Source organism: Pomacea canaliculata, linkage group LG10 (assembly GCF_003073045.1).
Source record: "Pomacea canaliculata isolate SZHN2017 linkage group LG10, ASM307304v1, whole genome shotgun sequence".
In the NCBI taxonomy this organism is placed as follows: domain Eukaryota; kingdom Metazoa; phylum Mollusca; class Gastropoda; order Architaenioglossa; family Ampullariidae; genus Pomacea; species Pomacea canaliculata.
In genome coordinates this window covers 14330717-14345839 of record NC_037599.1, presented here as the reverse complement: position 1 = coordinate 14345839, position 15123 = coordinate 14330717, and positions in this window count along the sequence as shown.

Here is a 15123-nt window from a genome sequence, read left to right as displayed (position 1 = left end):
CTTAGTTCAGGCACTACTTGTTTCACAAGAGACGTCCATGGATTGGCTTGGGCATGTCTTTAATGACAGTTCTTTTACATATTCTCTTTCTTTCTTTCCTGATCCCTTTTTTCTTTCTTTTTTCAGACACTACTGAAGAACGATTTTTTTAGTCTGGGGTTTCCTAAAAGAAGGGTTAGTCATATACTAGAAGACACATGGCAGTCACTCCCAGACACAAAATAGAATCGACGCATGCCCATGATGGGCATTAATATTAATCCATCGCAGGAGAACTATATTCTTTTGCTATATGCAGAGAGGATGACAATTAAAGAAATAGGGTAAAGGTCAGGATTACAAATTTTCTCAGTTGACAAACATGACCACAATAATGAAAAAAGAAAAAGGAAATTATCTTTTTATGAGTCGGCAAAGAGCATGGGCAGTGGTAGTGGCAGTAAGGATTGCATGCGCATTGAGAACAATTTATGTAAAGTTTCTTTAAGCTGTCATCAATTGAAAAGTTGAAATAGTTAAGATTAATTATCAAGGATAGGAATCAACTTAAATTTTTATTAATTATTACCACAGGAACTCAATGTTATTTATAATATTACATTTATCTCTCTTGGGAGCTAAGGAAGGTGAACATTTAACCATAAAGTAAGCCACGGTTTTTATCTTTCCAAAGAAAATTCGCAAGTTTATTTACACTCTAAGCATAAACTATTGAAAACAAATCTTATTCAAAACTCGTACACCAGTCTGTCATATAACTGAAAGCTGTTGTTCTATTTGTCGCTTCCACAGGGATATTTGCGCGAACTGATGTCCCGCCAGCCTGTAAAGGTCTTGGTCAACAGGCTAATGGTACTGGCCTCCAGGGGCCCGAAATAACAGGCGGGTGTTTGTGGAGGCAGCACAGGGGCTGGGGCCATCTGACGGGTGGCAGCATCTGGCGCTGGGTGTCGACTATCAAACATCAGCGGATCTCAGTCGTCCAGGCACAATGTTTCAGTCTATCTCATGTACTCCTGTCGGAGCAGAAGGAAAAAACGTCCGACAAATTAACTCACGAGAGAACGAAAGAAGAGAGAACCCTGGGCCTCGATCGCCTCCATCAGTCAAAACGACCTGTCAAGTCCTACAAACGGACAGAAAGGCTTCCCTTTACTGTCCGCTTTCACTGACCGCTGACCTGTCCTATAATTATCTACCTGACCTCGGACCTGTTGCCTTTAACCAGGCTGGTTCATGACAGACTGGCACATCAGAATAAAAAGATATTTTTATAAACACCATTCCACAGATTCTCATACTTATCTGCCATAAAGCTAAAGCTGTGTAATTTTGTACTAAAGGCACTCGCATTGTCAGAAATCAAAGAGAAATTATTTCATTTCGGAATCAAATTTTTACCAAAACATGAATTTACGTAAATACTCTAAACACAAAAACGCTTTGTCAAAGAAAAATATGGTGAATCACTGGGATCTCACTTTAGGTCAATGAGTGAATGAAGAGAGAGGAAGATGTGGGGAAGTACAACTTCTGCATGCATATGTGTGTGTGTGTGCTTACATGCTCATTCCATGTAGCCTTGTCAACACAGAGAGATATTTAAGTATTTTGGCAGTTGAGAGTATCTGAAAGTCTAGAGTAACTGTCCCATTATTCAAAGAGAGAATTACAGAGGAGGTTATACTAATTAATATTTAAGTAAAGTTTCGTACATACGTAAACCCCGAACTTTACACAAGCTGGGGTGAGGGAAATGGTAAGATAACGGAAAAGCAGGGTTGTTTAAGGGAGCGATAATTCTACAATATATGTTTTCATATTTTACCCTTCTGCAAAGACAGTGTAATATTTGTATTTCGTAGATATCACTAAAGCGCTTAATGCGAACAGGCTTTGTAATGTTATCAGTAACCTGGGTCACCATTTTACATAGCATGTAACAAAAAAATTCAACCTTGAGTAAAGAACGGACCCACCAAATATTTTAACTGCCTCATTTTGGGTAAGGCAGATTGCGTCTTGTCGCCTATTTTTCTTTCATTCTGTAAAAAAAAAAAGAGTTTACAATAGGTACGCCTCAGATTGGTACCTATGGCATCAATCTCGGTGCTGTTTCTTTCCACTTTCGTTGATTGGGTTTTTTTTGGTCAGGGCTGATTCGCCCTGCAATGCGATACCTTTGGAATCCATTGTTTAGATACTGCATTTGGTACTTGTCTCTCTATATGTGCATACATAAATGGGTTTGACATGTGGGCTGCAAATGGTGGTTTTGAACACTATTCTTGTTTGGCGTACACAGTCCGCTAAATCGCAACCAAGTGTCTGAGGAAACTGCTCCGATCATCCTACGACCTACATGAAACGTAAGACCAACAAAAATGTGTAGAACACAGTCGTCACCCTGATGGCTACCAGGAACTTTTCAGGGTATCTTGGAAGGCGGTCGACGGATAGATTTTTAAAAAAGCTGGTTGGCTAAATATGAAAATGGACAGGTCACAGCATGCAGGACCTCGACAGGTTTGGCGAGCCTTGTCAACTTCCGCTTCGATCCACTTGTAAGTTGTTACCCCCGACGATCAGTACCTGCATACCAACCGAGGGATAAATGAATGAATAAAGCTAAATAATCCGTTAAAGAAACTGAGGAAGATATTGAGCAAAGGACTTGGACAATTTTATGGAAAACGAGTAGCTACATGTATATACTTTGTATGTAAACACTGTGGAGTTCTGAGCGATGTCTACGACGTTTATGACGAGTACAGAAAGCGGGTTTGTTCTGCGGCCCGGCTACATGAGTGATAAAGACAGTTATTAAAGCGGCCATGTCGCGTGCCACTCTCCCCTCCCCTCTTTACACCTTAATTCCGCTACAAATTACTCCCTTGTCTGCTGCACGCCAACCACTGATTGCCACCACGCCCTTTCTACTGTCAGGCCTGGGCCAGAACACCGATCAGGGAACACCACACGGTATGGACAGTAAGCACCTCGCTTGCTTTTTTTTTTTTTTAACTTTTCTGTGTGAGGGTGGTGGGTGGCTTTTCAGAGAACAAAACTGTTCGTATTATATTTAAGTAGATGAGGAACTATTCAAAGGCCACATATACTCTTCCCCTGGATCTGCAACTGCAGGCACATACAGCCAGCATCGTAACCCATACGTATTCTACATGTGGTTTCACAGGGGTGGGGTGGGTACAGAATAACACAACAAATCCGTCCTCTATTATACGTTGGAGGACTTAAAAAAGGCCATCGGTTGCACTTGAGGGGGGGGGGGGGAAACTCTGTGTGTGTTCCCCTTTCCCCCTGCCTCACTTACGAAAACCCAAAATAAAAAGTCAGGCCACCTGGCGGGCGGCAGGCCGCGCAGAGGGTAAGAGGTTCAGGCTCAGTCCAACGGGATCCTTCGTCGAAGCAGTAATCAAAAAGTTGGTTTTTTTTTTTTGAAAAAAGGACAAGAGACAGAACACGCTCACCAGTATCGGTGCCTGACTGGCAACATAAGAAGAAAATGATCGCAATAAAAAAAATGAAATCTTAGTAACAACCATGGTGTTACAGTGTTCAAGAATAGTGTGGTTTCTAGGGGATGACGTGAGTGGGTAAGTAGATCAGCCCATCAAAAAATCAGGAACATACTTGGAGCCAGGACTCGAAGTCAACTCCCTGGAGTCAAAAATCGAGATTAACACACTTGAGCCAAGAACAGAAATTAGTACAATGTAGTTTGGAATCGTAATTAACATACGAGGCCAAGATTTAGGACGACATTTGAGCATCTGACTAGAGAGAGAATATGAAGTACGTGGACATTTGGCACATAATACAGATAACGTGATGTCTTAGGACACAGATGTATGTCATATGATATAGGCTATCTGAATTACTTGTCACACGACACCATCATGGACATCATTCACAATACCATAGCATTACAAATCTGTCTCCGACAGTAATCTGACCCAGCATCTTCAATCTTTCGTACAACACCAGGGAAATTACGTGTTTTGTAAAATAAACAGAAAAAGGTTGTGGATATATTTGCACATAGCCTGGTAAGGTCTGACGTAGAAGATTTGGAGAAACGAAACAACTGCTTTATTCAAGGGTCTACATACTATTGTGTAGCAAAGGCTCCAAGTTGGAAACCGTCTTGCATATCCGAGTCTCGAAGGTCTACACATCTTTGAATATCAGAGGTTTTAAGGTTAACACACTATACAAAGGTCAACACTATTGTATACCAGGGTCTGCAGTCTGCACACTAATAATAAATGTCATTCCTATAGCACGTAAGCTCGTAAGGAGCGAGGTCTTAGCGCTCGAGACAAGATAGACGCAGGACAGCATACAAAGAAACGGAAGGATGAACGACAATACTGATGACTAATAAAAGACAAATGTAAGAAACTCAAAAGGGAATAAGATAACAATAACTAGGAGTGCCGTGATTCAGCAGAGGAAGCTGAGTAGGGAGGTAGCAATAAACAGGGCGAGAGGTGGGGGCAAGAAAAAGGATCTGTTATGAGAGGAGTGACATGGTCCCGTTTCCTAGCTCTAAGCACCACATAAATGCAGCGGAGTTCTGTACTTTCTGGAGTTTGTGAATGAAGCATGAGGAGTTGCAAGCAAGGAATTGCAGTAATAAATGCGAGAAAGAATAAACGCACAGACAAGAGTGTTGGTAGTGTGTGTAGAGAGAATGTGACGGATGTTAGTTCATAATAGGAAGACTGACACACAGCTGTAACTTGTCGAGGGTGATGTCAGCAGTGATAATGAATCCCAGATTCCTGACGGACCAGGTAAACGCGATATTGCACACCGTATACACGGGGCTTTAAGGCCAACACAATATTGTATAGCAGTGGAATGCAAAGCTTCTGTGACAAGAACTAAGAGAAATGTCCACGCCAAGTATTAAACCCTCTAGATATCATGTGGGGGTGGAATTGGTGGGGAAGACAGCGCTTCAAGCGATCACTTGCAAAATCGTCCAACAGCGCCATGAATGTTTGCAGATCGACAAGTGGGAGATGCTGAGAAAACAGGCTGCGGTTTCGAGTTGCTGCTGACGCCGTGGGCTGAAGACTGAGGATGGGAGAAGCAAGAGGAGGACAATCAATGTCTGGCAGTACCAGTCCTGAAAAATGGCCGCCAGGACAAGCGTCAAGGAAAGAGCGCAGCAGGCAGGTGTGAAGCTAGTTGCCTGATACCTGGCTGGCACTCTGACACTGCAGTACACCGGCTGGCACTCCGACACGCTGGACGACACTCTAGTCTGCTGGTTGACACTCGCAGCCCAGCATGCTGATATGTAACTCCGGTTGACATTCTGACACCCTGCTGACACTGACAACTGGTCGAAACTTGTCATTTTGTATTGGGCGAGAATAACATTTTCTTTACTGTACGACCAGACTCTATTAGAGAGTACGGATCTATGTGTAGAAAATGTATTTTGTACTTTTAGTGAAGCTTGTATAGACTATTAGGTGATGGTGACAAGAGTATAAGAAAAAGGTACACTCGTCTACGGAAACTGTAGGAGAAAGGCACATTTGTCCATTCAAACTGAAGGGGACAGGTGTACCTAACATCAAAAACGTCAATGGAGAGGTACACTTCCACCTAGGAAGCCCATGGTCCGTTGTATTGAACTGCTAAGAGTTTCGTGGGTTTTACGCCAACATGGTGTCCAAGTAGAATAAACGATGGAATCATGGCGGGGGTAAAAAAATCAGTAAATGCTGCACACCTCGCTCACAGGTGTTCTTTAGAAGCACAGGATGCGAGGTGAGTCTCCCGGTTCATTCTCTCAACTCGACCGACAGCACATCAAGCGTATGAGGCTAACAGCGCTTTATCCCGCCCCGGAACTCTGGCGCATGTCTACTCAAGGAGGGTCGATAAGGGTGCATATTAAGAGCTCCCCCCCCCCCCCAAAAAAAAAAGACACAGAAAACACGTTAGGTAGCCACAAGAACTTCACTAGTACTTCAGTATGGAGCGTTTTCCTACCTTCACCACACAAGTCCCTGATGGTCGAATCTGGCCCAGGAGATCAGGCAAAGTGAAGAGACGAAGGTACGCATTCCAGAAAAAATGAAATTGCTTGTGTTACCGGGCCACCTTGTTCTTCTTCTTGGTCATATTCGCCCCAAGTGGAGCAAAGGACTGCAAGCATAGCCCGCCATCGGACCAGGTTCTGGGCGTCCCTTTCCAGTTGGGACCATGTCATGCCAGCTGTCTCCACCTCTCTGTGGACTTTTCTCCTCCACGTCTGTCTGGGTCTCCCAACCCTACGCCTCCCCTGTGGGTTCCAGCCCAGAGCTTGTCTCGTTAAATTGTTGGCAGGCTTTCGTAAGGTGTGACCGATCCATCCCTACTTCCGCTTCTTGGTGTCTTGGCTGGTAGGTTTTTGGTTGGTCCTCTCCCACAGGTCTATATTTGAGATCTTCTCGGGCCATCTGATGTTAATGATGTTGCGCAGATATCTGTTGAATGTCTGTATCTTGTTAGTTATTGCATTTGTCACACGCTATGTCTCAAATCCATGTAGAAGGACTGACTTTAAATTTGTGTTAAAGATGCGGATCTTGGTGTGTAAAGATAAAGCCTTGGTGTTCCAGATAGGTCGTAATGTGTGGAATGCAAGCCTGGCTTTGTTTATTCGGCTTCTTACATCTTCATCTGTACCTCTATCTTTGCTGACAATGCTGCCAAGGTAGGTGAAACGGTCAGACTCTGTAATACATTCCCCATGTAGTTGTAGTGTGGCTTCTTGCTTGCTGTTGACCCGCATTACCTCCGTCTTCTTGATGGTTATGGTCAGGCCAGTCAATGCTGCATCTTCTGCGAGCCGAGTGAGTTTTATCTGTGCGTGTTGCTTGTGGGACAACAGACTGATGTCATCTGCAAAGTCGGGATCCTCAAGTTGCCTGGTGAAGGTCCACTTAATGGTGGTGCGGTCTGTCTGATGAGTCATGGAAAGACCTCAGTTTTATCTTCATGGTTGCCACAAGCAGGTGGTGGTCTGTGGCTGCATCTGCACCTCGCTTTACTCTGACATCCAGCAGACTCCTTCTAAACTGGCGATTAATGGTGATGTGATCGATCTGGTTTTCTGTATGTCCATCTGGTGAATTCTACGTGGTTTTGTGAATGGTTTTGTGCGGAAAAACTGTGCCTCCGACTACAAGGTCATTAACAAGCAGAATTCTGTGAGCAGCTCACCATTTTCATTGCAGTTGCCCACACCTTGCTTTCCCATTATGCGTCCTTTGTCTGTGTTGTCATTTCCAACTTTGGCATTCATGTCGCCCATTGTGATCTTTAGGTCTCGTTTTGGAGTACAATCAACCAGTACTTGCAGGAAATTGTAAAAGTCTTCTTTTTCCTCTTCTTTTGCGTTGAGACTTAGACTCTTCTAAGTGTAATCTTAAAGCTACACCACCTTCTTTAGTGTCAGTTTCTCACTTTCACATCGTTATCTGCTGTCAGTATTTCTCACAGACGCTGAGAAATCTTGGTGTTACCATTGACGCACCACTCTCACTAGAAAACTACATAAATCCATTTTTTCTCGAGCTAGGGAGTATATCTGTAACGGTTGAGTGCTCTGTCGCGCAATGGATAACTCGTTTCTTTCATTTAACGCGCTTCATTAACATTCAAACACTTCGTTACAACACTCCCACATGTTCGTTCACTAAATCAATAGATCTCTCTATATATATATTAAATAAAAGAACGTAATTTAAGGAGAGAAGCAATAGAACAGTACATATACGGTCAAATCTCGCTACTATGCCACCTACCGGAACCGAGCAAAAGTGGCATAGTAGCGAGAGTGGCATAGTACCGAGGGTTCTTAAAAACGGCTTTATTTGCTCAAGTTACCCGTCAGTCCAAAGCTCTCAAGAATCGTCTCCTGGCGCTAGCTGTCTCCTCTCATTCTCCCCCTCACCTCTTCATCCTCCACCCCTCCCAACCACATCCGCGCACCGGCATCCTGTCGCTAGTCGACCCCCTCCCGCTCTCCCTCTGTCACGGGGCTGTCACCCGGCCAGCGACCACCCCCCATCGCCAGCCTCCACCCTCCACCCTCCCTGTGTGCGTGCTATGTTCCATCCCACCTAACTGCGATGTCCCACACTACCGTATAATAATCGAGCACTGCGTGGAATTTCACAACTCGTGCCTTTTAACAACTACACTATAGTGGCATAGTAGCGTAGCATAGTATGTGGTGGCATAGTAAATTTATTTGTCATTGAATTTTCGTCTGGACCGAGCAAAAGTGGTATAATACCGAGAGTGGCATAGTAGCGAGATTTGACTGTATACATTAGCAGGTTGGGGTGCACCTGATCAACCCTTTGATATTTGGTTGAATCCTCGGAAGGTGATAAAGTGATACTGATGGTGGTACCAAGAAAGTGATACTGTTTGTCGTCTTAGACCCATTTGTATCGATCCCTGCGTCTTGCTGGGAATTATGCTGTTGGTGGTCTTAGCAACTTAACCAATGCTCTTAGCTCCTAAGAACAAGAACTAAACATGGACAGCATACGAGGGACAGGAAAACAAACAAATAACATGTAAACTATATTAGAATAAACAACAGTACTAACGAAGAATAAAATCAAAAACAGAAAACGCAAAGAGGAACACAAAAAACAAGAACTGAGAGTAACATGATACTGCAAAAGGAAGACGAGCAGGTAAGGGTGTAAAAAAGGACTAGCATGGTGGGAAAGTTTGTTAGCAGTAATGTTTACGGAAGAGGTGCGTTTTCAGTGCACGCTTAAAGGATTCAATAGTGGGTAGGTGGTGGATGTGGAAAGGGAGAGAGTTCCATTATTTCACTGCAGTAACTTTACAACAAAGGAAGAATACATTTTTGGGGCAGAAGATCATTACACGACCCGTCTATCAACTTCACTTACAAAGGCTACGAAGATTAATTTAAAAACCACACTTTACAATTCTCTATCTCTCGTTCTGAGACAGAACTTCTTTTCCCCTCTCTCTCACACACCTTTTTCTTTTTCGTTATCTCAACCTCTTAGTGCTGTGCTGTCTCTGTGGTATCTGAAGGAACTTATGGCGCAGGCCTTGAGGCTGACGAGACCTTGTCCACGTAGCGGACACCACGACATCCCTCGCCATTCCCCCCTCTCTCTCAAACGTCCGTATCTCAATGACTGCGAGGAAAGATTGGAATGGTACAGCACTTGTCACCAAGAGATAGCGGCTCACGGGTTCTACTCTCATGTTTCTCTGGATGCAGTAGCAGTCCTCAGACTTGACTGACTAGCCTGTTGTTATAGCCTCAGTTGCTGATTCAACGCAAACCAGTAAAATTCCAATTGTGCATTACGACGTTGACCAGGTTTAATATTTTCCGCCGCCATCCTTCAGCGCGAAAAAGCAACAACAACAAAAAAGAGAACAAAACATACAAACAAAACAAAAAACACCTCTGTCCTGTCGGTGTCTAGCTCATCAGTCTACAGCTGGTCTCGGGTTCTCAGAGCTGCCCACCCAGTACATGTGGCCCAGACGTGAAAACAGGTTGAAGCCGAGCTGGGTTGCCACAGATGTAGTATTGATTCTCCAACTGTTGCCGAGTCAGACTGACAGGCAGTCCTCTTCTTGGGCAAGGTTGCTGACCTGTCGCTTTGACCCTTGTTTGCCGCTGTTACCCTGATCCATCGCTGTTATCCTGACCTGTCACTGCTCCCATCAGTTGTTAACACGCCGTGGAACGTAGCATGAAGATAGAGACGGCGAGCCCCACGATCAAGAAAGATATAATATCATAGCCAGCCTCTCGGTATAGTGACAGCAAGTCCTGTCCCACAGATACAGGTATCCTCTCCGTATAAAGACAGCAAGTCATACCATACAGAAAGGGGGGGGGGGTCCACATACGGAGACATTTGACATGTGATGGAGGAAGTGGAAGAATACGTACTGCAGCCATTTAAGTAGGGAGAAATAAACGAACTATGTGAACGATGGAAGATATGAGCACAGAGAGATGGAATACGCTTAATTTGCAACGATCATCAGTTTCTGACTAGTGATCCGTTTTTCTTTGAAAGCGTTCTAATACGAGTGTGAAACTCTGACGAGTGTGAAACACTATTCTATTGAAAGAAATAATTTTTACGTTTGAACTTAAGGATGTTCGTCATATTTTGCAAGCTGCAGGTGACCATACCACATACCACAGACTAGGGTGTAGGGCGTAGGCATAGTAAAGTTTGTTCTACATGCTCAAACGACGTTGATCCATTGTTTTCTTAACAATTAATCCTTTAGGTATGACATAAACACTTATTCGGTCACTATGTTTTTCTGTGCATTCAACAGCAACAGAATGGTTTCCACATCTGCGCTTAGGCTTTCAAGATTCGGTATTTTCTGGGTAGCTTGTGCCAGCCAGGCTATGGTCAACAATGATGCCATCGGTAGTGATGTCACACACAGTTTCAGACCTAAATGGAGATTCGAACAGACGAGGAAATCGTTTTTATTTAATTTCTCGTGATTCGTGTTTCTCCTTGCGATTTCATGCTATGGAAGGTCTTCAAAGTAATATATATATAGTTTGTAGAAGCAGTGTTTTAGAGGTTAGGGCTCGGAGGTTTATATTTAATTGTTGTAGCAGCATTAATAAATTGCTGTTGTAGGTTATGAATTATTATCTTGTATTATTTATCCACTATGGCACTTTCAGTTCTCAAAGCACGTTGTGACTATAAGAGCTAGAAATCCACTGAACGCTAACATTTGACTAGGCTGCGTGGACATGTGAACGTTTAAGAAGACCCTCTAACAGCTCGTTAGAGGCCACTCCAAAACATCTGAAACGCTGACTAAATAAAGCGTGAGACATGATGGGACAAATAGACTATAAGATATTGATAAATAAACTGTGAAACATCAAACAAACTGTGAGACATGGGACAAATAGATTGTAAGATATTGATAAATAAACTGTGAAACAGCAAACACACTGTGAGACTTGGGACAAATTGTAAAATATGCGACAACGAGATTGTGATATGTGGAATGGGAAGGTTGTGAAGCATGTGACAAGAAAAAATAGGGAAGGAAGAAAGCGCATTCTCACGGCATGCCATCTATTAAACGCTGGAAAAAAAGAAGTGAGAGCAAAGTTCCGTCTCTTCTGAAAAGGATTCTGGCCTTCCTGCATGGAAATGCCTTGACAATCTATAAAGATGTCTGCTACTGCAGGAGAAAAAAAAACGGCTGCCCACGGAGAAACGATAGGAGGAACTGAAAGAGAGGCTGGCGTCACACAGCGTGAGTTAGAAGACAGTAGGCGGAGATGGCAAGACTGAGAGCACTGACAAAACAAGGAGAGGCGAGGGGATTCGGGGGCGGGAAGGTGCACCACTGCTCAGGGTGAGCGAAGACAAGCGAGATGTGGCTTTGGTTCCCGGATGTAGTAACACAGGTAGGGTAGTGACACAGGCCCCTCCTGGTAGGGAGAGAATAAGAAATTTAATATCGTGATATAGTGCGTGAATGAATATTTTGGGGTACATATGAACTTCAATGATGTTTTCCTTCTGAAAATTTCTTAGGTGAGGCTTGAATTATGTAAATAAACTAGATTCAAAGTTTTCTGTACCTGATTTTAGCTCAGCACATAAGCAATATTTTACGACACAGGTATCTGAAAACGGGAAATTCTGCCAAAGCGATTCTACCAGTTTAATATAGTTCAAGGCTGAAGGAAGCGTGCCAAGGCCCGTGCAGGCGTCAGGTTACCTAGCCACAGATAACTTCACGCCAGTCATCGCAGGTCTTACAGAGGAACAGCCGAGAGACTGCAATTCAAGAAAAAGGCTGCCTGCTTATTGTATCTGGAGAAACGGATGATGTGCGTGCGCACGTCTTGACGCCGGCGAGACCTCCAGCCAGAGCTGCCGTAAAGTGATGTGGATGTCGTCGGACAACACGCCATTTTCATTGACGGTAAAAAGTATGAATACTCTACCCTTATAATCGTGCCGCCTGCATTCATTATCTCCTGATACATCGCTCATGGCCACCACGCTATTGACCTACGTCACTGGCTCTACCGACTAGGCTTGTGACCTATACGTCACTGGTCTTACTTGTGACCTACGACATTGATTTTTTTCTACACACTACTTACCTTCGTCATTGGGTTCTCTACAACAGTGGTTCTCAAAGTATTTCGGACCGCGGACCACTTTACTTAAGTAAAAAATATGGCGGACCACCAAGGCCTAAAAATCACTATGTACTATGTATTTCAAATTTAAATTGCCGCATTTGTTTCATTACAATTCAAAACTAAATGTCCTTTTGTGACAATAGTATAGTAATAAGTTGACATAAAACTACCTCGTTCTTTGTAATTAAAATGTTAATGTGAGGAATGCATCACTGTAAACATCACTTATGACGACTGTCAGCCGCGGACCACCTGACTTATGCTCGCGGACCACTAGTGGTCCGTGGACCACACTTTGAGAACCACTGCTCTACAACATTAATGACCTCCATCACTGGCTTTTATTTCAACACTAGTAACCAACATCATTGGTCTTCTCAGTCACATTAGTAAGTTATGTCGCTAGTTCTATCCACCACTCTAGTGGCTCACGTCATTGTTATTGTGTACTGCATGCAGCACCTTTGATTTTTCAGTGATCTGAGGTCCTTGTGCTGCCAGAAGCGCGGCGGTTCGATACCAGTGAAGCTCATTGAACTTCCCCACTCAACCCAGCTGTCGAGAAAGCGCACCTGACTCCCTAGAGGCTTAGGGAAAGTAAAGATCTCACTCCCCCAAAAACCAAAAGATTAGCGAGAGACTTTTAGCTTTATCTGTATGCGATAGGAACAGGCACTGTCACTTACTGTCGCTCGCTGTTTTTATTTGTACTGCTATTATTCATAGTGACAACGTTCAGCCAGAATATTGCTGTTGCTCTGTCTCTCACACCAGGGCTGAGAAGATTAACGACAAGAATATCATCCGTCTCACCCATCATACACCTGTCAATTATTTCTTTTTAAAGAACAACAGAAACAAGGAAAGGAAAGCTGAGAGAGAAGGAAAGAGCCTTTACAAACTGAAATGCGTGGTGTGGTTATGTGTATAGTTATGTGTATCATTGTATGGTTATGTATATGAGTGGCAAGTAGTATATGTGCTCTGTGTGACGAATTATTTAATTAAATTGTCTGAGCATATGTATCTTTCAAGGAAGTGTTTCTTTCTGGCTGTCTAGCAGTCCTTGCTCTATCCTAGGTGCCCGGCAGTAAGCCGCTTGCTCATATCCATGGTTGTTGCAGCGTGAGATGATAATGGAGGAGGGAACCGCTCATCAGGACCTTTTCTACATTCAGAACTCTCGGCGACATCCTACATCAACTACAGACGTGGCGGACATTCGCAGAGAAGTCTGTGAACGGTGGACGTCTCAACTGAAGTCGTTGTCTGTGAACAGCAAGACACTTCAGTTTCATCTGAAATCGCCTGCCAGGTAGCTGTAGACGGGTCACACCCAGACTGAGACAGCGGTGCCAAGGTCTCGGGTGCAGCGAGTGCTTTGGAGGACAGGCTGTAGTGTGATACTGTGACACACCCGTGGCAGCCATGTCAAGGTCTAGAGTGCAGTGCGGCGTCACTGTGATCATGCTGTCGGTGCATCGATCGACTGACATTTACCTTGCCGGTGCCGGACTTTTTCTTTGAAATGCCTTTGTCTTTTCTCTCACTCCACCTCCTTGACTCTCCCGTTGTCTTTCTGTCTCTGGCAGTCACGTGCATCTTGGCGGTAAACTGCTCCGTCATGGCCGAGTCTCGCTTGGTTGCAGTCTCATCCAGACGTCTGTGTTGTGCAGCATGACGATCGGTCCGTAAGTGCAGGCCGGATAATTTACAAAAATGATGTTTTTTGTTGTTTTTTTTTTAAACTGTGGGGTCGCGTGGTGCGCTGTTCAAACGCCGTGCTCTGCCGTGGAAAGTGGAACTATTGATCATGGCGCCACTTCTTCCAGCCATGTTCTGCCGCTTCTCTAGTCATTCAGTCAAGGAGCTTCTGCTGATCCCGAACCGCCTCGCCACACACACTGCGTCCATTCAAGCGGTACGTGCCGTCAGCGCAGTTGATACACGCGTGGTGGCGCCACTCGTTCCAAAGAATGGCCAGGTATGAGACGAGCGTAGCACGTGACTGTGACGTATGAGGTCTTCCATGACGGGCTGAGCAGTTTATCTGCAAAGGCATCCAAAGTTTCGCTTTAATCGAAGCGCAACACAGACTCGAGAAACTTGCTCTCTGTTATATTTGTTTGTCAGTGCGCTCAGGGTGTAGACCTACTCGTAGGCGCGTTCGGAGCCAGGAGTCAGCGCATTCTTTTCTTCTTAGCCACCATCTTGGATCCTCCAGCCTAGCGCGTGGCTGGGATATCCCCAAGAGAGCAAGACGAGAGCAAAGGGGTAAGGGGGAGTGTCTTCTCGACAGTCGATCGGAGGAGGTGACTTGTTTCCATGCTAGTACAAAAGGGACATCACTAATATACATGGAAGTTCCGCAAGTACTTAGTGGACGTTGATGTTTCGCTGCTCCATAATGACGGCAGCTGCAAGTCAGACTCTTTCTCTTCATTCACAGCAGAGCCCAGACTGAAAGATCATAGAAATCTATTGTGCGCCACAGACACGACAGATTTGTCTCTAAAATATCGATCTACCACGGTGAGAAGGGGCTCCCCTACTCAACAAAGCACTCTGATAAAGCGAAAACGACTTAGGAAAATCCTGTGTCCACATTATGACATTCCAAACCATGCTCATGTTATGACAGACATTCCAAACCAAGTTTACTTAGAAAGGGCTGCATAATAATATCTGCGCCGAAATTTGCTTTCTCTCTCTCTCACACACACACAAGCCGTTCAACACTACCTCCTTCCCCTACCTTCATTGCGCTCTCTCTCTCTCACGCACTGGAGTGGAGTCAAGAGATGAGGAGACCACCTGGTCACGATGTCCAACGCCTTACTAAAAAAATGTCAGGCTCGATGACA